The sequence below is a fragment of the Lepus europaeus genome, chromosome 11, assembly GCF_033115175.1.
Source record: "Lepus europaeus isolate LE1 chromosome 11, mLepTim1.pri, whole genome shotgun sequence".
Taxonomy (NCBI): domain Eukaryota; kingdom Metazoa; phylum Chordata; class Mammalia; order Lagomorpha; family Leporidae; genus Lepus; species Lepus europaeus.
In genome coordinates this window covers 66,412,042-66,438,879 of record NC_084837.1, presented here as the reverse complement: position 1 = coordinate 66,438,879, position 26,838 = coordinate 66,412,042, and the positions used below count along the sequence as shown (strand labels likewise).

Sequence of the window (26,838 nt, the reverse complement as noted above, 5' to 3'; positions counted from 1 at the left end):
CCTGAGGCACCAGCATCCCTACGGGACCTGGTTCAAGCCCCGACTACTCCTCTTCTCATCTAACTCTCTGCTTACAGCCTGGGAAAGCAGTGAAAGATGGCCCAAGTGTTGGGCCCCTGCACCCACATGAGAGACCTAAAAGAAGCTCCTGGCTCCTGGCTTTGGATCAGCCCAGCTCTGGCCGTTGCAGTCAACTGGAGAGTGAACCAGAGGATAGAAGACCTTTCTGTCTCTCCACCTTTCAAAGAAATAAACAAAATCTTTAAAACAAGAAAATGTATTTAGTTATTTGCAAGGCAGAGGTATACAGAGAGAGCTCTGGTTTACAACCCAAATGGCTGCAATGACCAGGGCAGAGATGAGCTGGTCCAGGAAGAAGCCAGAAGCACCATCCTGGTCTCCCACATGGGTAGCAGGAGGCCCAAGCACTCAAGCCATCTTCCACTGCCTTCTCAGGTGCATAAGCAGGGAGCTGGATCAGAAGTGGAGCAGCTGGGACTCAAACTGGTGCTCACAGGGGATACCAGCATCACAGGCAGTGGTTTAACCCACTGAGCCACAACATCAATACACTCTGTCAAATAATTACAACTGCTAGGGCAGTCACTGGACTCAGCAATTAAGACAACAGTTAAGATACCTGTGTCCCTTATTAGAATTCCAGGGTGTAATACCTGGCTTCACTCCTGATACCTGTCTTCCACTAATGCAGACCCTGGGAAGCAGCAGTGATGGCTCAAGTGACTGCCACCCAACTTGGGATACCTGAAATAAGATCCTGACTCTTGGTCCTGCCTTGGACTGTTAATCAGCATTACTTAAAAAATAAATAAAAATATAAAAAATACAAATCAAAGTTTAAAAGCAACAAAGTCAAGGTCTGACATATAATTCAGGCAGATTATAAATTAGTTATCTACATAAATAACAATGCATACATGCAAGGTTCTGGATTAGGCACCTGAGGAAAGACCTACAGATTAGGAGGAAGGAACTCAGGTTCCAATCCTGAATGGATTACTAGTTAGTCATGACACTGTTTATGTCATGCCATCATTCTTGTACTCCATTACTCAATAACAGAAGTTATTACATATCTATGCTTTCAATACATGTGTTATATTAAAAATTAAAATACAGCTGAAAAAGTGGGAGATGAGTCATTAATCCAGGCTGTCTTCATCCTTTTTTCATACACAACTCATCCTGCGGCATTCAAATGTTTACTATACATTCAAAAGTCTTCAGAATGGCACATTAATAAAACACAGATGTCGGCCGGCGCCGTGGCTTAACAGGCTAATCCTCCACCTTGCGGCGCCGGCACACTGGGTTCTAGTCCCGGTTGGGGCGCCGGATTCTATCCCGGTTGCCCTCTTCCAGGCCAGCTCTCTGCTGTGGCACGGGAAGGCAGTGGAGGATGGCCCAAGTCCTTGGGCCCTGCACCCATATGGGAGACCAGGAGAAGCACCTGGCTCCTGGCTTTGGATCAGCGAGATGTGCCGGCCGCAGCGGCCATTGGAGGGTGAACCAACGGCAAAAAGGAAGACCTTTCTCTCTGTCTCTCTCTCTCTCACTATCCACCCTGCCTGTCAAAAAAATAAATAAATAAAAATAAAAAAATAAAACACAGATGTCACTAGATTAGATATGCTATGGGGCCAGCACTAGGGCATATTGGTTAAGCTACCCCTTGTAATGCTGGCATCCCATGTGGGCACCAATTCATGTCCTGGCTGCTCCACTTCTAATCCAGCTCCCTGCTAATGGTCTGGGAAAAAGCAGTGGAAGATAGCCCAAGTGACAGACCCAAAAGAAGCTCCCGCCTCCAAGTGGCAGGAACCTAAGCACTTGAGCTACCATCTGCACACAAGAAGGGAGCTAGATCGGAAGCAGAGAAGCCAGGACTCAATCTGGCACTCTGATAGGGAATGAGGATGTCCCAACGAGGATGAGGTGGCTCAACTGGCTGTACCACAATGCCTGCCTTTTTCAAAAATTTTGAAGATTTATTTATTTACGTGAAAGGCAGAGGTAGGACCAGTGTTGTGGCATAGCACATAAAGCAGACCACCTGCAATGCTGGCATCCCATTTGGGGATGGGGTTTGAGCTTCCTATCCAGCTCCCTGCTGAAGGCCTGGGAAAAGCAGCAGAACATGGCCTGAGTGCTTGGGTCCCTGCTACCGACTTGGGAGACCTGAGAAAAGCTCCTGGTTTCAGTCTAGCCCAGCCCTGGCTGTGGCAACCATCTGGGGAGTGAACCAGCTCATGGAAGATTCTAACTCTTTTGAATAAATCAATCAATCTTAAAAAAATTTTATAAAAGAGATGGAGCAGGTGCTGTGGTGTAGTAGGTTAAGCCTTATTTAGTCTGCGGCACAGGCATCTGATATGGGCACTACTTCAAGTCCCAGTTATTCCAGTTCTGATCCAGCTCTCTGTTGATGGCTTGGGAAAGCAGTGGAAGACAGCCCAAGTGCTTGGGCCCCTACACCCATGTGGAAGACCCAAAAGAAGCTCCTGTCTTCGGATCCACCTAGTTCCAGCCATTGCAGTCATTTGGGGAGTGAACCAGCAGATGAATGATCTTTCTCTGTGTTGCTCCCTCTCTGTAACTCTGCCTCTCAAATAAATAAATCTTTAACCCCCCCCAAAAAAAAAAAAAGAAAGAAAAGGAATGAAAAATTTTTTATTTTTATTTTTATTTTTTGACAGAGTGGACAGTGAGAAAGAGAGAGACAGAGAGAAAGATCTTCCTTTTACTGTTGGTTAACCCTCCAATGGCCACTGCAGCCGGCACGCTGCAGCCGGTGCACCCCGCAGATCCAAAGGCAGGAGCCAGGTGCTTATCCTGGTCTCCCATGCGGGTGCAGGGCCCAAGCACTTGGGCCATCCTCCTCTGCACTCCTGGGCCACAGCAGAGAGCTGGACTGGAAGAGGAGCAACTGGGACAGAACCCGGTGCCCCAACCAGGACTAGAACCCAGTGTGCCGGTGCCGCAAGGCGGAGGATTAGCCTATTGAGCTGCAGCGCCGGCCAGGAAAGAAAATTTAAATGATATCTTCTTGTTTTTTTGGCAGGCAGAGTGGATAGTGAGAGAGAGAGAGAGAGAGAGAGAAAGGTCTTCCTTTAACATTGGTTCACCCCCAATGGCCGCTGCAGCCGGCGCACCATGCTGATCCGAAGCCAGGAACCAGGTGCTTATCCTGGTCTCCCATGGGTGTAGGGCCCAAGCACTTGGGCCATCCTCCACTGCACTCCCGGGCCACAGCAGAGAGCTGGACTGGAAGAGGAGCAACCAGCACAGAATCCAGCGCCCGACCAGGACTAGAACCCAGTGTGCCGGCGCCGCAGGTAGAGGATTAGCCTATTAAGCCACGGCGCCGGCCTAAATGCTATCTTAAAAAACAGTATACCAACTAAATTTCTATTAACATTTGCATTAATGAAAGAAAAATCTGAAAAGGTACTATCATGACATTTTCAAAAGCAGCAACATCTGGTTCAATATAGCCAATAATTTTGGCCTACTTCAAAGTTAACAACTTCAGGTACTGCAAGAGTCCACTTTTACTCTCTACTACTTCCCTAAGTCATTAAGTGAAGAGATTCCTCTGACACCTAATAAAAATCAAATGTCAACGAGGACAAAAGGAATAAGTAGAGGAGAATTATAAAATTATTTTAAGCTCATTCATAACAAAGTATGTGATAAGGAAAAGTGCTCATCTGCATTACTATTTTCTTGCCTGCTTTTTAAAAAATATACATATTTTCATTTTATTTGAAAAATAAAGTATGAAATGAAATTTTCATTTTATTTGAAAGGCAGAGAGTGCTCATCCATCCACTGTCACTCCCCAAATGCTCACAATAGCCAGGGCTGAGCCAAGCTGAAGATAGGAGCCCAGAACACAATCTCGGTCTCCCAGAAGGGTGGCAGGGACCCAAGCACTTGATCTATCATCTGTTGCCTCCCAAGATATGCATTAGCAAGAAGTTGGATCAGAAGTAAAGGAGTGGGGCTGGCGCCGTGGCTCACTTGGCTAATCCTCCGCCTGCGGCACTGGCATTCCATGTGGCGCCGGGTTCCCGGTTGCTCCTTTTCGGGTCCAGCTCTCTGCTTGGCCCGGGAGGGCAGTGGAGGATGGCCCAAGTGCTTGGGCTCCTGTACCCACATGGGAAACCAGGCAAAGCACCTGGCTCCTGGCTTCGGATCGGCGCAGCGCCATCCATTGCGGCCATCTGGGGAGTGAACCAACGGAAGGAAGACCTTTCTTTCTCTCTCTCACTGTCTATAACTCTACCTGTCAGATTAAAAAAAAAAAAAAAAAAAAACTTTGTTTAAAAAAAAAAAAGTGAAAGAGCTCAGTGCAGGAGCTCAGACTTGAAACAGGCACTCCAATATAGGATGCAGACATTCCAAGCAGCTTCATAACCTCTGCACTAAATGCCCTCCCAGTTTCTGTTTTTTAAAATTAGCTACCACTATATAATTCTCTAGAAAAAAATATAATAAACTTATAATGAAAAATGGCAAAATATAGACTACACCAAAAGACAAAACTAGTTGAATTAAGTCAATAAAATTATGGGTATTTTCCCTTCTTAAAATTTTCTTTTAGGGGCCGGCGCTGTGGCGTAGCAGGTAAAGCCACCGCCTGCAGTGCCTGCATCCCATATGGGCGCTGGTTCAAGACCCGGCTGCTCCACTTCCACTTCCAGCTCTCTGCTATGGCCTGGGAAAGCAGTACAAGATGGCCCAAGTCCTTGGGCCCCTACACCTGTGTGGGAGACCTGGAAGAAGCTCCTGGCTCCTGGCTTCGGATTGGCGCAGCTCGGCCGTTGCAGCCAATTGGGGAGTTAACCAGCCGATGCAAGACCTCTCTCTCTCTTCCTCTCCTCTCTCTCTGTAACTCTGACTTTAAAATAAATAAATAAATCTTAAAAAAAATTTTTTCTTTTAAATTAAGATATTTGAGAGAGAGAGAACAAGTGAGCACACTCCCATCTGCCAGTCCATTCCCAAATACCTGCCAACAGCTAAGGCCAGGCTAAGGCCCAAATCCAGAGCAGGAAATGCAATCCAGGTTTCCCATGTGGGTGGCAGGAACCCAATTACTTAAGGTATCACCGTAGCCTCCCCCACAAAAGTCTTAATTAGATGGAAGCTGGAGTCAGGAGCTGAAGCCAGGAATGGAACCTAGATACCACCAAGTGGGATGCTGGCATCTTACCATTAGGGCATCCCAGTCTATAAAGAATAAAAGAACGTTTATAAAATTATATTTATTTTCTTTAGAGGAACCACATGTAGGTTATTAAATTATTGATGACTAACACTCCAAAAATATAAGCTAATTTTTTTAAGATTTATTTGTTTGAAAGTCAGAGTTACAGAGGAAGAGGGAGAAGATGGGGATCTTCCAACCTCTGGTTCACTCCCTAAACGACCACAATGATCAGGAGCTTTTTTCAAGTCTTCCACATCGGTGGAGGGGCCCAAGCACTTGGGCCATCCTCCACTGTTTTCCCAGGCACATTAGTAGGGAGCTGGATTGGAAATACAGCAGTCAAGACACAAACTGGTACTCTTCAGATGCCAGCATCACAGGCAGTAGTTTAACCCACTATGCCACAACACTGGCCCCCAATCTACATTTTAATAAAGCAATAATATAGAAAGATTTTCCTAGCTCTCTGCTAATGTGCCTGAGAAAGCAACAAAAGATAGCCCAAGTGTTTGGGCCCCTGCACCCACATGGGAGGCCCAGAAGCAGCTCCTTACTTCAGTCTGGCCCAGTCCTGACTGCTGCGGCCATTTGGGGAGTGAACTAGCAGATCAAAGACCTCTTTCTGCCTCTCTGTAACTCTGCCTTTCGAATAAATAAACCTTTAAAAAATAACAGAAATTTTTTCACTACTTCTTCTAAATATAATTTAAACATCTTGCAAAAGGGCAATTCCATCACATGTAAGAACATTTGGGACCAGCAGCTTTACCCATTATGCCACAGAGCAGCCCCAATAAATAAATCTTTAAAAAAAAGAAAAAAATGTATAGCAGGTTTTTTTTTAAAAGATTTATTTATTTACTTGAAAATCAGAGTTATACAAGGAGAACAGAAGAAGAGATAGAGACAGAGAGAATCTTCCATCTGTTGGTTCACTCCCCAAACGGCCGCAATGGCCAGGGCTGGGTCAGGCTAAAGCCAGAAGCCAGGAGATTCTTCCAGGTCTCCCATTTTGGTGCAAGGGCCCAAGAAGCTGGGCCATCTTCCCGTTTTCCTAGGCACGTCAGCAGGAAGCTGGATTGGAAATGGAGCATCCAGGTCTCGAATCATTGCCCATATGGGATGCCGGCATTGTAGACAGAGGCTTAACCCACTATGCCACAATGCTGTCCCCGTAATAATGTTTTTTTTATTTATTTATTTGACAGGTAGAGTTACAGACAGTGAGAGGGAGAGACAGAGAGAAAGGTCTTCCTTTTTCCGTTGGTTCACCCCCCAAATGGCCGCTACGGCCGGAGCTACGCCGATCCATCCGAAGCCAGGAGCCAGGTGCTTCTTCCTGCTCTCCCATGCGGGTGCAGGCGCCCAAGCACTTGAGCCATCCTCCACTGCCCTCCCAGGCCACAGCAGAGAGCTGGACTGGAAGAGGAGCAACCAAGACTAGAACCCAGGGCCCATATGGGATTCCGGCACCACAGGTGGAGGATTAGCTAAGTGAGCCACGGCACCGGACCCGCAATAAAGTTTTAAAGCACAATGTCATTCTGGCAAGAATTTAATATGAATTCAAAACAATTGAGTACAATAGTTCATTCTTTTTCTCAACAAACATGAAAAACAACACTACCAGGCTAATACTTCAACATTTTTATACTTTATATGAAATGTGCCAACATCTATTTTTTTATTTACTGGACTCATCTACACACACACAAAAATTTCAATATACTTAGGAGATACTCACAAAAAAATTCTACAGATAAAAAAAGTGAGTTTGGCATAGGAATTTGACCTAGCAAGACACCTACATTTCATATCAGAAAACCTGTGTTCCAGTCCCACCTCCACTCTGCATTCCAACTTCTTGCTAACACAGATACTAGGAGACAGCAGGTATGGCTCACGCGAGTAAGTTCCTGCCATCCATGGGAAACGTGGATTAAGTTTCTAGCTCCCAGCTAGTTCTGGCCCTCAGCTAGCTCTGGGGAGCAAAGCAGTAGAGAGGAACTCTCTGTCTCTTCTCTCTCCATCTCTCTGCTTCTCAGGCTAAAAATTAAAATAAGTAAATAACTAGTCAAATATTAGATATAATTATAATTTTCTATATTTACTACTAGTAAAAAAGGCATATTCCCAATAGACAGGAAATGCGTGACTATTTGAAATATGATTTGAGTATTTTTTAAATTCATATTTGTACATCAGAAAACTGATTATCATAATTTAACAAAATATACCAAAGCTGATATTTATGATATTAGTGAAAGGTTAATCATTTTCAACCTAGTAAGATAGTCATATATATTTAGGGAATAGCAAAAAAAAAAAGCAATTATGACTAAGGCAAACAATCATAATTTCCTCTAAAAGAAAGGTGTCTGTGTCCTGCATATTTTAAAAGATTAACAGTCTTACTTTAATAAAACACACTTTTAAAATTCCTAAAGATTATGTTAGGGGTAAGCATTATGGCACAGAGGATTAAGCAGCTCCTTGGGATACCTATATCCTATTACTGGGGTGTCAATGCAAGTCCCAGTTACTCTGCTTCTAATCCAGCTTTCTGCTAATATGCCTGTAAAGCAGTAGACAGGTAACAGCCCAAAAAGTTTCCTGCTATCCACACAAGAGACCCAGATGGAGAACTTAGCTCCTGACTTTAGCCTGACTAAGACAGGCTATTTCAGGCATTTGGAGCAGTCAACTAGCAGATAGATTTCTCTTTTCTCCATCTCTCCCCATGTCATTCTGCCTTTCAAAAATAATTAAATAAATCTTAAAACAAAAAAATTAACTGGTCAACATGAGAAACTTCAACAAAAATCAGGTTATGTCACTAACAGGGTCTTTATCTCCCGCTTCTTATATTTCCATTTCAAAAGCATGAGGGCACTCCAAAAAGTCTGTGTAGTGAAAGGCCTTTGGCCTCACAATTAAGATGCTGATTAAGGCAACTATACCCAAATATAAGTATCTGGTTTTGGTATCTGTCTCCATTCCTGACTCCAGCTTTGAGCTGGTGAAGACACCAGGAGTCAGCAGTGATGGCTCAAGTGACCTGGGTCCTTCCACCCATGCAGGAGCCGTGGACTGAATTCTTAGTTTCGAGACATCACAGGGCTCAGCCATTTTGGGCACCTCAAGAATAAATTAGCAGATGGGAGGGCACATATCTTCCATGTCTGTTTCTCAAATAATTTCAAAAAACAAGTTTGTGGAAAATGGAATTAAGCACAAAGTAGGAAAAGTCTTTAAAGTGTAAAATTCCAAATTGCTGACAGGTCCCCCAGATATGGTGGGCACTCAAGTAATTTTTCTAGATAGGTTAAAAATCACATGATCAGGGCCAGCGCTGTGGCATAGCAGGTAAAGCCACCACCTGCAGTACTGGCATCCTACATGGGTGCCAGTTCAAGTCCTGGCTGCTCCACTTCCGATCCAGTTCTCTGCTATGGCCTGGGATAGCAGTGGAAGAGGGCCCAAGTCTTTGGGTCCCTACACACGTATGGGAGACCCAGAGGAAGCTCCTAGCTCCTGGCTTCGGATCGGCACAGCTCTGGCCGTTGCAACAAGTTGGAGAGTGAACCAGGGTGGACTAACCACCCACCCCCGCCTCTCTTTCTGTGTGTAACTCTGACTTCCAAATAAATAAATCCTTTTTTAAAAAAAATCACATAGGCCGGCGCCGTGATTTAACAGGCTAATCCTCCACCTTGCAGCGCCGGCACACTGGGTTCTAGTCCCGGTTGGGGTGCTGGATTCTATCCTGGTTGCCCCTCTTCCAGGCCAGCTCTCTGCTGTGGCACAGGAAGGCAGTGGAGGATGGCCCAAGTCCTTGGGCCCTGCACCCATATGGGAGACCAGGAGAAGCACCTGGCTCCTGGCTTTGGATCAGCGAGATGTGCCGGCCGCAGCGGCCATTGGAGGGTGAACCAACGGCAAAAAGGAAGACCTTTCTCTCTGTCTCTCTCTCTCTCACTATCCACCCTGCCTGTCAAAAATAATAATAATAATTTTTTAAAAATCACATAATCATCTTTACTGTATTGTTAAGGGAAGTCATTTACTCTACCCTGAGCATGAGATTCAACAGATATGGAACCTGTATTAAAATCCAACAATTGGAGCCAGTGTTGTAGCAAAGCAGGTGAAGCCACCACCTGCAAAGCTGGCATCCCATATGGACTCCGATTCATGTCCCAGCTGCTTCACTTCCAATCCAGCTCCCTGCTAATGTGACTGGGAAAGCAGTGGAAGATGGCCAAGTGCTTGGGCCTCTGCTATCCACATGGGAGCCCCAGATGGGAGTTCCAGGCTGCTGACTTCGGCCTGGCCCAACCTTAGCCATTGTAGCTATCTGGAGAGTGAACCAGCTGATGAAAGATATCTCTGGCAGGCGCCACGACTCAATAGGCTAATGCTCCGCTTAGCGGCGCCGACACAGTGGGTTCTAGTCGGGTTCTAGTCCCGGTCGGGGCACCGGATTCTATCCCGGTTGCCCCTCTTCCAGGCCAGCTCTCTGTTGTGGCCCAGGAGTGCATTGGAGGATGGCCCAAGTGCTTGGGCCCTGCACCCATGGGAGACCAGGATAAGCACCTGGCTCCTGCCTTTGGATCAGCGCGGTACGCCGGCCGCAGCGGCCATTGGAGAGTGAGCCAACGGCAAAAGGAAGATCTTTCTCTCTGTCTGTCTCTCTCTCTCTCACTGTGCACTCTGCCTGTAGGTAGGTAGGTAGGTAGGTAGGTAGGAAGGAAGGAAGGAAGGAAGAAAGGAAAGAAGGAAGGAAGGAAGGAAGGAAGGGAGGGAGGGAGGGAGGGAAAGAGAGAAAGGAAGAGAGAAAGAAAGAGAGAGAGAAAGGAAGAAAGAAAGAAAGAAAGAAAGAAAGAAAGAAAGAAAGAAAGAAAGAAAGAAAGAAAGAAAGAAAGAAATCTCTCTTTCTCTCTTCTCTCTCTCTCAGGGGCCAGTGCCGTGGCGCAGTAGGTTAATCCTCCACCTAAGGCGCCAGCATCCCATATAGGTACCGGTTCTAGTTTCGGCTGCTCCTCTTCCAATCCAGCTCTCTGCTGTGGCCTGGGAAAGCAGTGGAGGATGGCCCAAGTGCTTGGGCCCCCGCACCTGCATGGGAGACCAAGAGGAAGATCCTGGCTCCTGGCTTCGGATCGGCACAGCTCCAGCTGTTGCAGCCAGTTGGGGAGTAAACCAAAGGAAGGAAGACCTTTTTCTACCTCTAAAATAAATAAATAATAAAATCTTAAAAAAAAAAAATCTCTCTAACTCAGCCTTTCAAATAAAATCTTAAAAACAAAACAAAACAAAAAAAACACCACAATTGCAGCTTTAGTTTCTGCTTATTTGACATTTGTCCCAAAGCATGTATCTAAGCCAGACATATATTCCCTAGTGGTTATAGGACTAAATTAATTTTTAATATATATATATTTTTAAAGGTTTCATTTTGAAAGACAGAGAGAGACTGGCGCTGTGGCGTAGCAGCGGGTAAAGCCCTCACCTGCAGTACTGGCATCCCATATGGGCTCAGCTCCAGCCATTACAACCAACCAGGTAGTGAACCAGCTGATGGAAGACTTCTCTCTCTCTGCCTCTCCTTCTCTCTGTGTAACTCTGACTTTCAAATAAATAAATAAAATCTTTAAAAAGAGAAAAAAGAAAGAGGAGAGGCAGAGAGAGAAGACTTCCATCCACTGGTTCACTCCCCAGATGGTCACAACGGCCAGAGCTGCACTGATCCAAAGCCAACGAGACAGGAGCTTCTCCTGGGTCTCCAGCGCAGGTGTAGGGGCCCAAGGACCTGAGCCATCTTCCACTGCTTTTCCAGGCCACAGCAGAGAGCTGGATTGGAAGTATAACAGCTGGGACTCAAATCAGTGCCTACATGGGAAGCCAGCACTGCAGGTGGAAACCTCACCCGCTACGCTACAGTGCTGGCCCCTAATATTTTTATTTTTTGAGACAGAAAAGGGAGAGGCAGAAAGTTCTTCAATCCATTGGTTCACTCCACAAAAGCTCCCAAGAGCTGGGGCTGGAACAGGCCAAAGCCAGGAACCAGAAACCCCATCTCCCATCTGAGTGACAGGAACCCAAGTATTTCCTGGTTCCTGGCTTCAGTTAGGCGTAGCTCCAGCCATTGCGATCATCTGGAGAGTGAACCACCAGATGGAAGACCTCTCTCTCTCTCTCTGCCTCTCTGTAACTCTGCCTTTCAATTTAATTAATTAAAAAAAAATTTTTTTTTAAGAAGCAAACAGAGAGACAGAGGCAGAGAGAACACAAGCAAGCATGTGCTCCCATCCACACATCTACTTCCCAAATGCCTACAACAGGCAGGGCCAGGCCAAGCCATCCCAAAAGCCTGGAACTTAATCCAGGTCTTCCACATGGGTAGCAAGGATCTAACTACTTAAGCCATCACCTGCTGCCTCCCAGGGTATTCATTAGCAGGAAGCTGGAAATAGGGGTAGAGTCAAAAGTACTACCCAGGTACTTTGATATGTGCTCATAGTATCCCAAGTCATGTCTTAACCACTATGCCAAAATGCCCACATCCAGACTATAGCAATTTTTAATTTAATCCTTATTGTTATAATTGGACCTAAATTATAAATAGGTAGACTAGGTGACTGACCACGTAGTACAATGTTTTTTAAATTGCCAATGCCTAACTTTATTTGTATCTTTCTGATGTCCTTTTTTTTTTTTTTTTTTTTTGAACAGATAGAGTTAGACAGTGAGAGAGAAAGGGACAGAGAGAAAGGTCTTCTGTTGGTTCACTCCCCAAATGGCTGCCACAGCCAGAGCTACACCAATCCGAGGCCAGGAGCCAGGTGCTTCTTCCTGGTCTCCCAACTCGGGTGCAGGGCCCAAGCACTTGGGCCAACCTCCACTGCACTCCCGGGCCACAGCAGAGAGCTGGACTGGAAGAGGAGCAACCAGGACTAGAACCTGGCACCCATATGGGATGCCGGCGCCACAGGCGGAGGATTAACCAAGTGAGTTACGGCACTGGCCCTCTTTCTGATGTCTTATGGAATTCTTTCTAAAACATTCTGTTCAAAATTGTGGCCAATGCAGTGGTGTAGAGGGTAAAGCCAACCACCACCTGTGGTCCTGGCATCCCATATGGTGCCAGTTCAAGTCAATGCTGCTCCACTTTCAATCCAGCTCCCTGCAAATGTGCCTGGGAAAACAGCAGAGGATAGCCCAAGAGCTTGGGCCTCTGCAGTCACATGGGAAACCCAGAACAAGCTCCTGGCTCTTGGCTTCAGACGAGCCCAAGCCTGGCCTCTGCAGCCATTTGGGGAGTGAACCAGCAGATGGAAGATCTCTCTCCCTCTCTCTCTCTCTGTAACTCTGCCTTTCAAATAAAATAAACATTTTTTTTTATTTGATAGCTAAAGTTAGACAATGAGAGAGAGAAACAGAAAGGTCTTCCTTCCATTGGTTCACCCCCCAAATGGCCGCTACAGCCAGAGCTACACGGATCCTAAGCCAGGAGCCAGGTGCTTCCTCCTGATCTCCCATGCAGGTGCAGGGGCCCAAGCACTTGGGCCATCCTCCACTGCCTTCCCGGACCACAGCAGAGAGCTGGATGGGAAGAGGAGCAACCGGGACTAGAACCTGGCACCCATATGGGATGCCAGCGCCACAGGCGGAGGATTAACCAAGTAAGCCACGGCGTCAGCCAACAAATCTTTTTTTAAAAAAAATTACAAATTCTTTGGAACAGAAACTTGAAATATTGTCTTTTATTGTTAACATCAGCACAGATTAGTTCATCAAATAAGCTTGCTGATATCACACCCAAGTAAGGTTTCAAAGACAATGAATTATAGCCAAGTTTTCATTCACTGACTGTGATCAAGAGACATGTTAAGGGATATAGAAGCACTCCGTAAGGAAGACAGGCATGACTAAATAGAACCATGGTGACAAGGTTCAGCCTCTCAGGATCCTTTGGAGATCTTGTGAATCTGGCAATAAGGAATGGTGAGACTAAGTGTGCTTCCAAGTTGAATCATAAGACCTTAGAAAAATGTAATTTTAACATAAGGTCACAATAAATCAACTGACTATATTACAGACCCCATATTTTATGGTATCCTTAGGAAATTATATTAGAAAGATTGAATGGAGTATGTCTAGATTAAACATGAATCATCAACAATACTTTGACTTAAGAGTTTCATCAGGGGCCAGCACTGTGGTGCAGCGGGTAAAGCTGCTGCCTGCAGTGCCAGGATCCCATATGGGTGCCGTTTGAAACCCAGCTGCTCCACTTCTGATCCAGGTCTCTATTATGGCCTGGGAAAGCAGTGGGCCCCTGCACCCCCACGGGAGAACTGGAAGAAGCTCCTGGCTCCTGGCTTCAGATCAACGCAGCTCCGGCTGTAGCGGCCAGTTGGGTAGTGACCCAGAGAAGGGAAGACCGACAGACCAACAGACTGATCAACCTCCCTCCCTCCCTCCCTGTCTTGCTCTCTCTGTGAAACTCTGAATTTCTAGTAACTAAATAAATCCTTAAAAAAAAAAGTTTCAGCAGTCAGGCTTTCCAAATTTTTTTTTTTTTTTTTTTTTTTTGACAGGCAGAGTGGACAGTGAGAGACAGAGAGAAAGGTCTTCCTTTTGCTGTTGGTTCACCCTCCAATGGCCGCCGCGGCTGGCGCGCTGCGGCTTGGCGCACCGCGCTGATCTGAAGGCAGGAGCCAGGTGCTTATCCTGGTCTCCCATAGGGAGCGGGGCCCAAGTACTTGGGTCATCCTCCACTACACTCCTGGGCCACAGCAGAGAGCTGGCCTGGAAGAGGGGCAACCGGGATAGAATCCGGCGTCCTGACTGGGACTAGAACCTGGTGTGCCAGCGCCACTAGGCGGAGGATTAGCCTATTGAGCCGGGGCGCCGACTAGCTACAACAATTTTTAAGACAAGGAAATATGTTTATGCTGTGGTTGAAGAAACATAAAACGTAAAACAGGAACAAGCATTTGGCTCAGTCTTTGTGTCCTCACTTGGGATAACTGTATCTCACATTAGAGTGCCTAGTTTAAGTCCCAACTCTAATTCTGATCCAGCTTCCTGCTAATGCACATTCTGGGAGGTAGCAGATGATAACCCTAGTACTTGAGTACCTGCCACCCATATGGGAGAGCCAGTCTGAGTTCCAGCCTGCTCCCTTTGAGCTGCTCCAGCTCTGGCGGTTGTAGACATTTGAGGAGTGAGCCAGTGGACGGAAGAGATCTATTCTCCAAATAAAATTAATAAAACAAATTATAAACATAAAACAATATACCAGTAGAAGGCACCTGAATACTTTGGAGAAAATAGGATTAAAACTTAAGTCATAGGACCCGGTGTTAGGGCACAGCAGGGTAAACAGCTGCTTGAGATGCCAGCATCCTATACTGAAGCACCAGTTCAGGTCACAAACACTCCAATTCTGGTCCAGCTTCCTGCTAAAGTGTCTGGGGAGGCAGAAGATGATGGCCCAAATAACTGGGACCCCATCACCCCTGTGGGAAACCACATGGAGTTTCTGGCTCCCAGCTTCAGCTTGGTCCAGTCCTGGCTGATGTAGCCATCTGGGGAGTGAACCAATGGACGAAAGTGCATGCTCTTTCTGTCATTCTGCCTTTCAAATAAATAAATATTTTAAAAAATAATTTAGTCAGGGGCTGGCACTGTGGCGCAGCGGGGTAATGCCCTGGCCTGAAGTGCCGGCATTCCACATGGGCACCAGTTCGAGACCCGGCTGCTCCTCTTCCAATCCAGCTCTCAGCTATGGCCTGGGAAAGCAGTAGAAAGTGGCCCAAGTCCTTGGGCCCCTGCACCCATGTAGGAGACCCAGAAGAAGCTCCTGGCTTCGGATCGGCACAGTGCAGCCGTTGCAGCCAATTGGGGAGTGAACCATCGGATGGAAGACCTCTCTCTCTCTGTAACTATGACTTTGAAATAAATAAATAAATCTTTAAAAATTAATAATAATTTAGTCATAGCAGTTTATATGGTATTGGAAGAATATTTTCTTCCTTTGGCTGAAAATGTACATGGAAAAATGTACATGGAAAATAGAATTTAAAGGTAAGATTATTTTAGCACAAAAAATGTTGAATTCCATGCATCCAAGAGATCTGCAAAAAGTTCATGGGGGGGCTGCTACTTAGCAACTTGGTAAATTATAGCTGTAATTGAATATTGCTTTTTTCAAATTCTGGCAAACCACTTGATTCTTTATCTCATTAACCCAAAGCATAGTCTCCTAAGACTAAAATAATTTAATACCACTTTACTCAATTGGCAATTAATTCTGTGGTTCAGTAGAGTCTAGTATATCCTTTCTGAACAACTGGCCCCCGTTTCTTTAACTAGAACTGAATTCTATTATTATATAATAATCGCATGAAAAACTACCTGACCAAAAACACAAGCTTAGAATTAGCTTAGTTAAAACTTCCCCAATTCCTAATCTCTTTAACAGTAGAAAAAGTAACATTAATAGCTGAAAGAAAATTCCCAAGAGCCACAATCAGAAGGGAATATTGTAAAATGTAGCAATCCTATTTGGAATTTTTATACAGCTACAAGTCTACAAAAGCTAAGGACCACACCACTTACAGCCTTTAACCAATGCTGAGTGTTAAAAGAGCAAAGGTACTGAATGAACGCAGAACTAAACAATTTGGTAGAATTCTCAGTCATAATCTACAATGCTCACAGTTACTTGAAAAATTAACAATTTATAAACTACACCAAAAAGTAATAAAAATAAAAAGCCTGCATTAGATGTAACTACATCTTAGATCCCTTTACATCACATATTTTCCCATTTATTGCCATAAATTAACTCAGCAAGTTTCAAACATGCCCACACCTCCATTTTCCACCCCCTATTCTACTGATCCTAGAAAAAAAGTATGAAGTTTAATTCAATCCTAAAAGACTGCCTTACATAAGAGCTACATTTGTCTTGACTTTCTTTATGACCTTGGGCAAAGTCTACCAAATGAGGACTACAACGATTTTTTGTGTTCCTGTTTATTACGGAATTTTCACTCTAATATCATGCTAACAATAGTGAAGTTGTCCAAACTGAGCTAAAAGGTTGAGTATTAATGTCAATTGACAGGTTATATGAATTTCTGAAATTTAGTCCGATTAGTCAAAAAACCTAGAAAGACTCCAAATCCAACACTACTGAAACATTCTGAAAAACACCAACATCTTCATAGATAACTGATCTAAAATGGTAAAGAAAGGGGGGGGGGTGAGTTAAACTACTTTTAACTTGTCATTTCTCTGCTTTTATTAGGATAACAGCTGTATCACAAAAGAAAAGAAAGACAGAATAAAGAGCAATCTACAAGCTGAAAATTATACAGATAAATCTATCATTTCGAGTCACTAATTTGTATAGCCACACAGGGCAGTAATCTTGGTACTGCTTTATTAGCATTACAAAGATAAATCCCTGCCTTGGAGGAACATCTACTAAGTGCATTTCACTTCAGGATCTTGGGAAAGTTTACAAGCAGTATCTCTTTTAGACTTCCCTAAGGTACACTTAAAGTGCTTAACATCATTCACACATTGAGCCACCACTAGGGTGAGAAGTAAACACAATTTACTTATGCAATTATTTACCATAGAATTCTGGTCAAGAAGGCAAATGTAAACATACATGCAGGCATCTGATACCCAAAGGAAGCTGAGAACATGAAATATAATAAAATTCACCCTTCAATGACCACCATGGACACCAGGGGCCTTCCACATGAGCTGTTCCTCACTGCCACTCTTGATTTGAAAAAGTAACCATGTCAACTCAGTATTTTAACAGTACAATAGATAAAACAGGACTTCATGAAATCCCCTCTCCCCGACTCTCGAAAGGTGTTTATAATCAGTGAGACACAGCAACGCCCCCCCCAAGCACCCCACTAGAAAGAATGAAACACTGCAAAAACCAAGTGCATCAAGAAGGTTAGCAAGGCTGGTCTTCTAACTTAATTCCCCACAGGGACCACAAGGTTGGGGACTAGGAACGTGAGATCGGGGTGGGGGTGGGTAGCGAAGTGAAATCTAACCCCAGAAATCACAACACAGGCCGCAGCCTCTGAGCTGAAGCTGGCGGGAAGTGAGCTCCCTTTCCGTTCCCAGGGGAAAGTCCAGAGAACAGCGGCTCCACACAGTGGAAGTGTGAGGCGCCAACAGTGCATGCCTACCAGGGCGCCGGAGCCGCTGGAGGACCGGGCTGAGAAGGGGAGGAGATCCCGGCAGACGGCCCTGGAAGAGGAGGACTGAGGCTGGAAGCAGAGGCAGCGTCTGGACGAAGGGGCTTACCTAACTGTGACGACAGAGAAGTGTCCTCGGTCTCCGGCAATGGTTCCGACTGCGCAACGTGTGGTGTCTTTCCCGCTTAGCCCGCAGCAGCAACAGAACCAGCTCCTTCAGCCAGTCGCCATTTCCCGCCTACCGACCTGCTGCACCGCACGAACAGGGACCCGGATGGAAAGCGGCCTCTCCGCGCAGGCGCCTTAGCTTCCTCCTCCCCCTCCCGCCACAGTTCTGCGAGGTGGGAGGGGAGGAATGCGGGCGGCCACAGCAGGAGGTGGGGGGGGGGGGAACACCACCAAACCACTTTTACTTCCGTGAAGAATGTTGAAGGCGCTGAAGCCCGAACAAACTCTGGAGTCCGGGTTCCTGGCAGAGACTGAACGTTGGTGCTTAGGGCTGGAGGGGGTAGGAAAGGACAAAACCTGTCAGGCTGCGCCGGGGCCTGGGGGCTATGTGTGCTCTAGGGGCCTCCGTAGCCGCCTGTGGAGTGGGCGCAGGGGGAGTAGGGAGTAAAGCGTTAGTAGAGGCGGGGACCCGAGAGGACGGTTTTTCCTGCGGCTGCTAACGGAACTGCTTAGGCCGAGCAGGGAGGGGGAGCGCGCCCTGGGCCCGGAGGCGGAGCCCGGGCCTGCGGCGCGCTCCCTGGCCGCTAGGTTTAGCCGCCGTGGGCGCGCCAGATGGGTGGAGCCGAGCCGGGCCGGGCGGGACGCACGGCTTGGCGCGCTGGAGGAGGCGGTTTGTGCAGAGCGCTGCCTGGGGCGGGTAAAAACCGGATCACGCATCTTCTCCTGGGATCCCAGCGGCCCCTGAAGGTGTTCTTTCCGGCTCGCTGACTGGAAGGCAGAGAGTAGTGGCTCCCGGATCAGTCATCAGATTCACGCCCTTGGATTCCACGTGATGGAGGCGGCAGTGCTGCCAGCTGAGAACTCAGATCTTTCAGACAAACAGCGTGTGTACCTGCAAGCCTGGGTCAAGGGACGGCCAGCTCCAACAGAATATGTATCCGAAACGGCTAGTCCTAGTCCTAGCATTAGCTTTTAACCAAAAAATCCCAAGCCACTTTCATTATTCGTCCAGGATTTAATTATTAAGGGGCGGGCATTGTGGGGCAATGGAGTAAACCACCACTTGGGACTCCCGCATTCCAAAGCAGATGGCCAGTTCCATAGCTATTCCGCTTACGATCCAGCTTCCTGTTTAATGCGCACCCTAAGAGGCAGCCGATGATGGCTTCAGTACTTGGATTCTTGCCGCCCACATGGAAGACAGCTGGAGTTCCTGGCTCCTGGCTTCAGCCTGGCCCAGCCCTGGCTGTTAGGGGAATTTGAGGTGTGAACCAATGGATGGAAGATCTCTATTTTCCTCTTTCTGTCACAATGCCTTTCAAATAAATAAACCCTAAAAAGAAAAAAACAGGGCCGGCGCTTGGCTCTTGGCTTCCCATCAGCCAAGCTCCCGCTGCTGAGGCTGTTAGGAAAATGACACAGTCTTATCTATGGCGCGATCCACACCCTGACAACATCCTAGGCTCCAGCCCCCACCTCCATGCTGGAAGCCAGGTGGCCGTAGGGCCCAACTATCATTGTCAGCTCCAGCCCCACCCTAACGGGATTCACTGCTCCTGCTTCCCTGCCCGCCCTCCGGCAACGTTTTAAAAGGACCTGTTCCTGAACACGTGGTGCTCCTCTCTCCCCTCCTCTCTCTTGTCTCTTCTGCTCTCTCTCCTCTCTCTCAGCTCCTCTCTCCTGCTCATGTTGTCTTCTCTCTTCTCCCCTCTTCTCTCTTCTCTCTCTTTTCCTTTCTCACCCTGTCCCTCTGGGCTGCTGGGTTTCCCCCAATAAACTCTCCCCTACTCAGGTGTCTGGTGTGTTTTGTGGCGGCCTTACATTGGTGCCGAAACCCGGGGCCTTACAGCAGCTTTTTTTTTTTTTTTTTTTTTTTTGACAGGCAGAGTGGACAGTGAGAGAGAGAGACAGAGAGAAAGGTCTTCCTTTTGCAGTTGGTTCACCCTCCAATGGCCGCCGCGGTAGCGCGCTGCGGCCGGCGCACCGCGCTGTTCCGATGGCAGGAGCCAGGTGCTTATCCTGGTCTCCCATGGGGTGCAGAGCCCAAACACTTGGGCCATCCTCCACTCTCCACTGCACTCCCTGGCCACAGCAGAGAGCTGGCCTGGAAGAGGGGCAACCGGGACAGGATTGGTGCCCCGACCGGGACTAGAACCCGGTGTGCCGGCGCCGCAAGGCGGAGGATTAGCCTGTTGAGCCACGGCTCCGGCCACAGCAGCCTTTTGGGGAGTGAACCAGCAGATGAAAGATCTCTCCCTCTCCCTCTCCCTCTCCCCTCACCCCACTCCTTCCCTCCTCTCTCTCTCTGTAACTCTGCCTTTCAAATAAATGAACCGGTTAAAAAAAAAAATTATATTTAGATGCAAAATAGTGGTCACAGGGAAAAACCTAATGCAAAAAAACTAGTAGCGTGCATTTTACCTACTTTTTTAAACCATTCAAAACTGCAATCTGAAACATTAACAAGGTGTTCACAAAGTCATGTAATAGAAATACCAACAGTCTTTTTTTTTTTTTTTTTTTTTTGACAGGCAGAGTGGATAGTGAGAGAGAGACAGAGAGAAAGGTCTTCCTTCTGTTGGTTCACCCTCCAATGGCTGCTGCAACTGGCGCATCTCGCTGATCCGAGCCAGGTGCTTCTCCTGTTGGTTCACCCTCCAATGGCTGCTGCAACTGGCGCATCTCGCTGATCCGAGCCAGGTGCTTCTCCTGTTGGTTCACCCTCCAATGGCTGCTGCAACTGGCGCATCTCGCTGATCCGAGCCAGGTGCTTCTCCTGGTCTCCCATGGGGTGCAGGGCCCAAGCACTTGGGCCATCCTCCACTGCACTCCCTGGCCACAGCAGAGAGCTGGCCTGGAAGAGGGGCAACCGGGATAGAATCCAGCGCCCCGACCGGGACTAGAACCCGGTGTGCCGGCGCCTCAAGGCGGAGGATTAGCCTGTTAAGCCACGGCACCAGCCCCAACAGTCTTTTAATATGTCCTTTATTTCAGGGTGTAGGTTAAATATCCGTAATCCAAAATCCAAAACTTTTTGAGTACAATCATGAAACTACAATGCAGAAAACATGCAAGGGGCGGGTGCTGTGGCGCAGCAGGTAAGGCCACCGCCAGCAGTGCCGGCATGCCGTATGGGCGCCATTCAAGTCCAGGCTGCTCCACTTCTGATCCAGCTTCCTTGCTAATGTGCCTGGGAAGGAAGTGGAAGATGGCCCAAGTCCTTGGACCCCTGCACCCATGTGGGAGATCCGGAAGTAGCTCCTGGCTCCTGGTTTCAGATTGGCCTGGCTCAGCCATTGCAACCATTTGGGGAGTGACTCAGAGGATGGAAAATTTCTCTTTCTTTGCCTCTGCTTCTGCCTCTCTGTAACTCTACCTTCCAAATAAATAAATCTTAAAAAAGAAAAAGAGATGGGCCAGTGCCATGGCGCAGTGGGTTAATCCTCTGCCTGCGGTGCCAGAATCCTATATGGGTGCCGCTTCGAGTCCCAGCTGCTTCTCTTCCAATCCAGCTCTCTGCTGTGGCCTGGGAAAGCAGTAGAAGATGGTCCAAGTCCTTGGGCCCCTGCACCCACGTGGGAGACCAGAAGAAACTCCTGGCTCCTGGCTTCGGATCGGCGAAGCTCCAGCCATTGTGGCCATTTGGAGTGAACCAATGGACGGAAGACTTTCCTGTCTCTCCCTCTCACTGTCTGTAACTCTACCTCTCAAATAAATAAATAAAATCTTGGAAGGAAGGAAGGAAGGAAGGAAGGAAGGAAGGAAGGAAGGAAGGAAGGAAGATAGATCGATACAGGCAGACGTTGTCATGCAAAGGGTAAAGCTGCTGCCTGCCATGCTGGCTTTCCACATGGACACCAGTTCAAGTCACAGCTGTTCAGTTCTCATCCAGCTCCATATAAATGGCATGGAAAAAGCAGCAGAAGATGGCCCACATGCCTGGGCCTCTGCCACCCACATGGGAGACCTGGATGAAACTCTTGGCTCCTGGCCCATCCCTGGCCATTGCAGCCATCTGGGGAGTGAACCAGCAGATGGAAGATCTCCATCTCTCCCTCTCTTTCTGCAATTCTTTCAAATAAGTAAATATTACAAAAATTTATATAAAAAAAGAAAATTCCACACTTGACTTCATGTGATACGGCAGAGTCAAAACACATATGCACTTAGTGTGTAAAATTACCCTCAGACTCTATAGAAACTGTATATGAAACATAATAAAATTTTGTGTTTAGACATAGGTCCCAATCCCCAAAATATCTCATTATGTATATGGAGCTATCCCAGAATCTGAAAAAGCCTGAAATTTGAAACACTCCATTTCCAAGCATTTCAGACAAGGGATACTCAACCTGTATATGAAATATATTTACCTTTCACCTGAAATATAGACATATGTACTTAATAATTCATTATTAATATTTTATATGTAGGGGCCAGCACTGTGGCTCACTTGGTTAATGCTCCGTCTGCAGTGCCGGCATCCTATGTGGGCACCGGGTTCTAGTCCCGGTTGCTCCTCTTCCAGTCCAGCTCTCTGCCGTGGCCCGGGAGGGCAGTGGAGGATGGCCCAAGTGCTTGGATCTCTTTCCCCAAAGTGGGAGAATTGGATTGAGTTCCCTGTTCCTGGCTTTGGACTAGCCCAGGTCTGGCTGTTGCTGACATCTGGGGAGTGAACCAACCAATAGAAGAGGTGTGTGTGTGTGTGTGTCTTTAAAAAAAAGGGGGGGGGGGTGGCCCTGTGGTGCAACGGGTTAAAGCCCTGGCCTGAGGTGCTGATATCCCATACAGGAGCCAGTTCAAGACCCGGCTGCTCCACTTCTGATCCAGCTCTCTGTTATGTCCTGGGAAAGCAGTGGAAAATGGCCCAGGTCATTGGGCCCCTGCACCCACGTGGGAGACCTGGAGGAGGCTCCTGGCTCCTGGCTTCGGATCGGCGCAGCTCTGGCCAGTGTGGCCAATTGGGGAGTGAACCAGAGGATGGAAAACCTCACTCTCTCTCTCTCTCTCCCTTCCTCTCCTCCTCTCTCTGTATAACTCTTTTAAATAAAAAAAAATTTTTTTAAAGAGCTCTCTCCTTGCTCTTGTCTCGCTCTCTCCTCTCCTCTCTCTCGTCTTGCTGTCTCTCGCTCACTCTCGGCTCGCTCTCATCTCTGTCCTCTTGCTCCCCTGTCTCTCCTCTGCTCGCTAGCTCTTCTCTCTTCTCTCGTCTCTCGCCTGCTCTCTCCTTTCTCACATCTTGCTCTCTCTTGCTCACTCTCGTCTCTCTTCTCTCTGCTCTCTCTCGGCTCCTCTCTCCTCTCGCTCTCATCTTCTCTCTCTCTCTCCCCTCTCTCTCTCTTACTCTCTGCTCTCGCTCTCTTTTCTCTCGCCCGCTCTATCCTCTCTCCTCTCTCTTGTCTCGCTCTCCCTTGCTCACTCTCGTCTCCCTTCTCTCTGCTCTCACCTCTCCTCTCTCTCTCTTTTTCCTTCCTTGCCCTTCCCTCTGGTCTGCTGGGTTTTCCCCAAAAAACTCTTTCCCTTAAAAAAAAAAAAAAAACAGAAAGAAAAGGGACAATTTTAGAAGTCTATTATTAAGTGAATTAAGCCAATCTGAAAAAACTACATACTGTGCAATTACAACTATATGATACTCTATAAAAGATAAACTGTAACAGGATCAGAGGTTCAGGGGTAAGGAAGGAATAGATGGGGCATACACAGGATTTTTATGGCAGTGAAACTATTCAGTATGGTACTATAGTGAAGAATAGATATGATTATACATCTGTCCACAGTCACAAAGATTGTATAATACAAATAATCAATCAATCTTAGGGACAGCAGTTTGGCCTAGCAACTAAACCAGTGGTTCAGACACTCACATCCAAGGTGAGAGGGAGGGACAGAGGAAAAGAGGGAAGGAGGGATGGAGGTGAGGAGAAAGAAAGGCAAAGAAGGGAAGAGAATTCTATTTTAACTGTAATCAACCATCACGAGTTCATGGATTTTAACAAATGTTCCACACAGATGCAGAATGTTGATGGTGTGTGTGTGTCTATAAGAAGAGGGTATGTGGAACCCTGTACTGTCCTAATTTCACCTTGAACCTGAAACTGCCAAAAAAGTAGTTATTGAAAAAAAACTAATCATTGGCCCAGTTACTGAGAAACGTTAAGGTATATTTGGAACACAAGTCTGAGAATCTTTTTCTTCAGCTATAAATTTTGTGAACTCTAAATCCCAATAAATATTTCCAATGGCAACTTGGTGTCCAAATTGAAGTGTGCAAAAATGTAAAGTATATACTATATTTCAGTTTCAACACAAAATATCTCAGTAGCATCCTATATTATTACATGTTAAAATGGCAATATTTTGAACATATTGGTTAAATAAATATCAAAATTTCACCTGTTTTAATGTGGCTGCTATAAAATTTAAAATTATGTAGTTCTCATTCTGCTTCTATTAGATAGGGCTGCACAGGACACTCATTGCATATTTTCATATTTCCTCTTCAGAAAGGCCTTCTCTGATCATTCCATCTAAAACAGCACCCTCTCCATCAATATTCTTTCATTCTGATTTATTTTTCTCACCACTTATCATCACCTGGCACATAGTAAGTATAGAAAATAACGTCTCTCACTGTGGCATATAAGTCTCATTAAGGCAGAGATTTTGTCACAGGGACTTTGTTACTCCTCATATTATAATTTTCTATACATATTAGCAGTAGTTGAAAGAATGATTATTGTTCTTCCATATGGAATCTTGGATTGGAAGTGGGATGGGCAACATCTTAAGGAATGACAATTAATTTTGATGAATGAATCCCAAATCCAAATTTCTAGTGCTCTCAAACTTTCAACCCTGTATTTCTAAATCATTACACAACTTTACATGTATGTTTTCAATTCCCTCTTCAATATGCTACCAAACCCATTCAATCTTTTTTTTTTTTTTTTTTTAATACAAGAGGCTGAGAGAACTCCCCATCTGCTAGTGTATTTCTCAAATGCCTGCAACAGCCAATGTTAGGTCCAGGGCTGGAGCCAGGCACCAGGAACTCAATCCAGGTCTCCCACAGGAACCAAATCATTTGAGCCATGACCAGTTGCTTTCTAGGCTCTGTACAGGAAGGAACCTGGAATTGGAAACTGTAGCTGAGACTCAAACCCAGGCACTCCAATATAGGATATGGGCATAACAACCACCAAGCAAAATTCCCATCCCCATCCAATGAATTTTTCATATTAGTTAATGTAATTTTGCAATTATAGAATTTCCATCAGGTTTATTTTCTTAAAGATGTATGTATGTATTTATTTGAAAGAGCTACAGGGAGAAGGGGAGAGCCAGAGAGAGAGAGAATCTTCCATCTGCTGGTTGACTCTCCAAATAGTCACAATAGCAAGGTCTGGGCCAGGAACTCCATTCTTGCCTCCCATATGTGTGGCAGGGACCTAAGTACTTGGGCCATCATTTGTTGCTTTCCCAGGTGCATCAGCAAGAAACTAGGTAAGAAGCAGAGCAGCTGAGACTCAAACCAGTGCTCTGATATGGGATGCCAGCAGTGTAAGCACCAAGTGAACCCCACAGTGCCACAACACTGGTTCCTCTATCACTTTTTAAATTTTATTCTTATCTATTTGAGGCACACAGATAGAGACAGACAGAGAGATCACCTATTCCTTGATTTATTCCTAAATACCCACAAAGTCAGGGCTGGGCCAGGCTTAAGCCAGAAGTCTGGAACTCAACTTTTGTCTTCCATGTGGGTGGCTGGAATACAAGTACTTGAGCCATCACCTATTGCCAGGCATGGTGTGCAATAACAGGGAGCTGGAATCAGAAGTAGAGCCAGAACTCTACTCAGGCACTTCAATACAGGATATGAGGGCCAGTACTGTGATGCAGCAGGTTAACGCCCTGGCCTGAAGCATCCCATATGGGCGCCGGTTCTAGTCCCAGCTACTCCTCTTCCAATCCAGCTCTCTGCTGTGGCCTGGGAAAGCAGTACAAGATGGCCCAAGTCCTTGGGCCCCTGTACCTGCGTGGGAGACCCAGAAGAAGCTCCTGTCTCCTGGCTTCGGATTGGTGCAGCTCCGGCTGTTGTGGCCAATTGGAGAGTGAATGATCGGATGGAAGACCTCTCTCTCTCTCTCTCTGCCTCTCATCTCTCTGTGTAACTCTGACTTTCAAGTAAATAAATCTTTTTTTAAAAAAAATACAGGATGTGGAATGTCTCAAATTGCATTTTAATTATTACACCAAACACCTAGCCCTCCACTACATTTTTAATATTTCCATGTCTGTGCTGAAATTCTCTATTTAATCATTAAGAATATATAAAGATTTTTTTTTATCTATTTGAAAGAGTTACAGAGAGGCAGAGGCAAAGAGAGAAAGGTCTTCCATGCACTGGTTCACTCCCCAAATGGCTGCAACAGCCGGAGCTGCGCCAATATGAAGCAGGAGCCAGGAGCTTCTCCGGGTCTCCTACGTGGGTGTGCCAAGCATCCACTCATTTAATTATTTGAACATATAATAGCTACATAAACAAATAAACAAACAATAACAAAGGCTAGGCAGGCACTTAATTTGATGGTTAAGCTGCCACCTGGGACACCCACACCTCATATTGGAATGCCTGGATTTGAGTCCCAGCTCCACTTCCAATTCCAGCTTCCTGCTAATGTGTACCCTGGAAGTCAGTAGGTAATGGCATTGAGATCTGAGGTCCTGCCTGACCCAGGCCTGGATGTTGCTGGCATTTTAGGGGGTGAGGAAGCAAATGGAAGATCTCTGCTGGTCTGTCTGTGTGTGTGTGTGTGTGTATGTATGCCTTTCAACCTTCTGAATAAAGTAATATAAATAAATAAAATAAAAATTACAAAATTTTAAAAAGATGTCCGCATGTCATACAAGGGCCAGGATTCAATACCCAGTTCTGCTCCGAACTACAGTTTCCTGCTAATGCAGACCCTGGGAAGCAGCAGTGATAACAAGTGATTGGGTTCTTGTTGTTCCCGTGAGAGACCTGGGTTGGATTTCTGCATCCTGGTTTCAGCCCCAGCTAAGGGCTCTTACAGGCATTTAAGGATTCTGATTAGATCAGAGTCTCCTCTAAATATCTCTCAAAGTTTTAAGACAATAACAAAGGTCATCAATATTTTAAAGTTTCTTTGTCAATTAAAAAAAGTTTTA

At 46.2% G+C, this 26,838-nt stretch overlaps 1 protein-coding gene across 2 annotated transcripts in view; it reads right to left on the bottom strand.

Annotated features, from left to right (window-relative positions):
* Positions 1–18,136, bottom strand: part of CTDSPL2 (CTD small phosphatase like 2) — a 100,740-nt gene extending 82,604 nt beyond the window's left edge. The window contains exon 1 of one of the 2 annotated variants that reach the window (XM_062205815.1): positions 17,588–18,136. The gene's annotated coding sequence lies outside the window, so the exon portion shown is untranslated. The remainder of the gene's footprint in view (positions 1–17,587) is intronic. The other variant, XM_062205814.1, reaches the window with a different exon arrangement.
* Between the last annotated feature and the right edge of the window lie 8,702 nt (positions 18,137–26,838).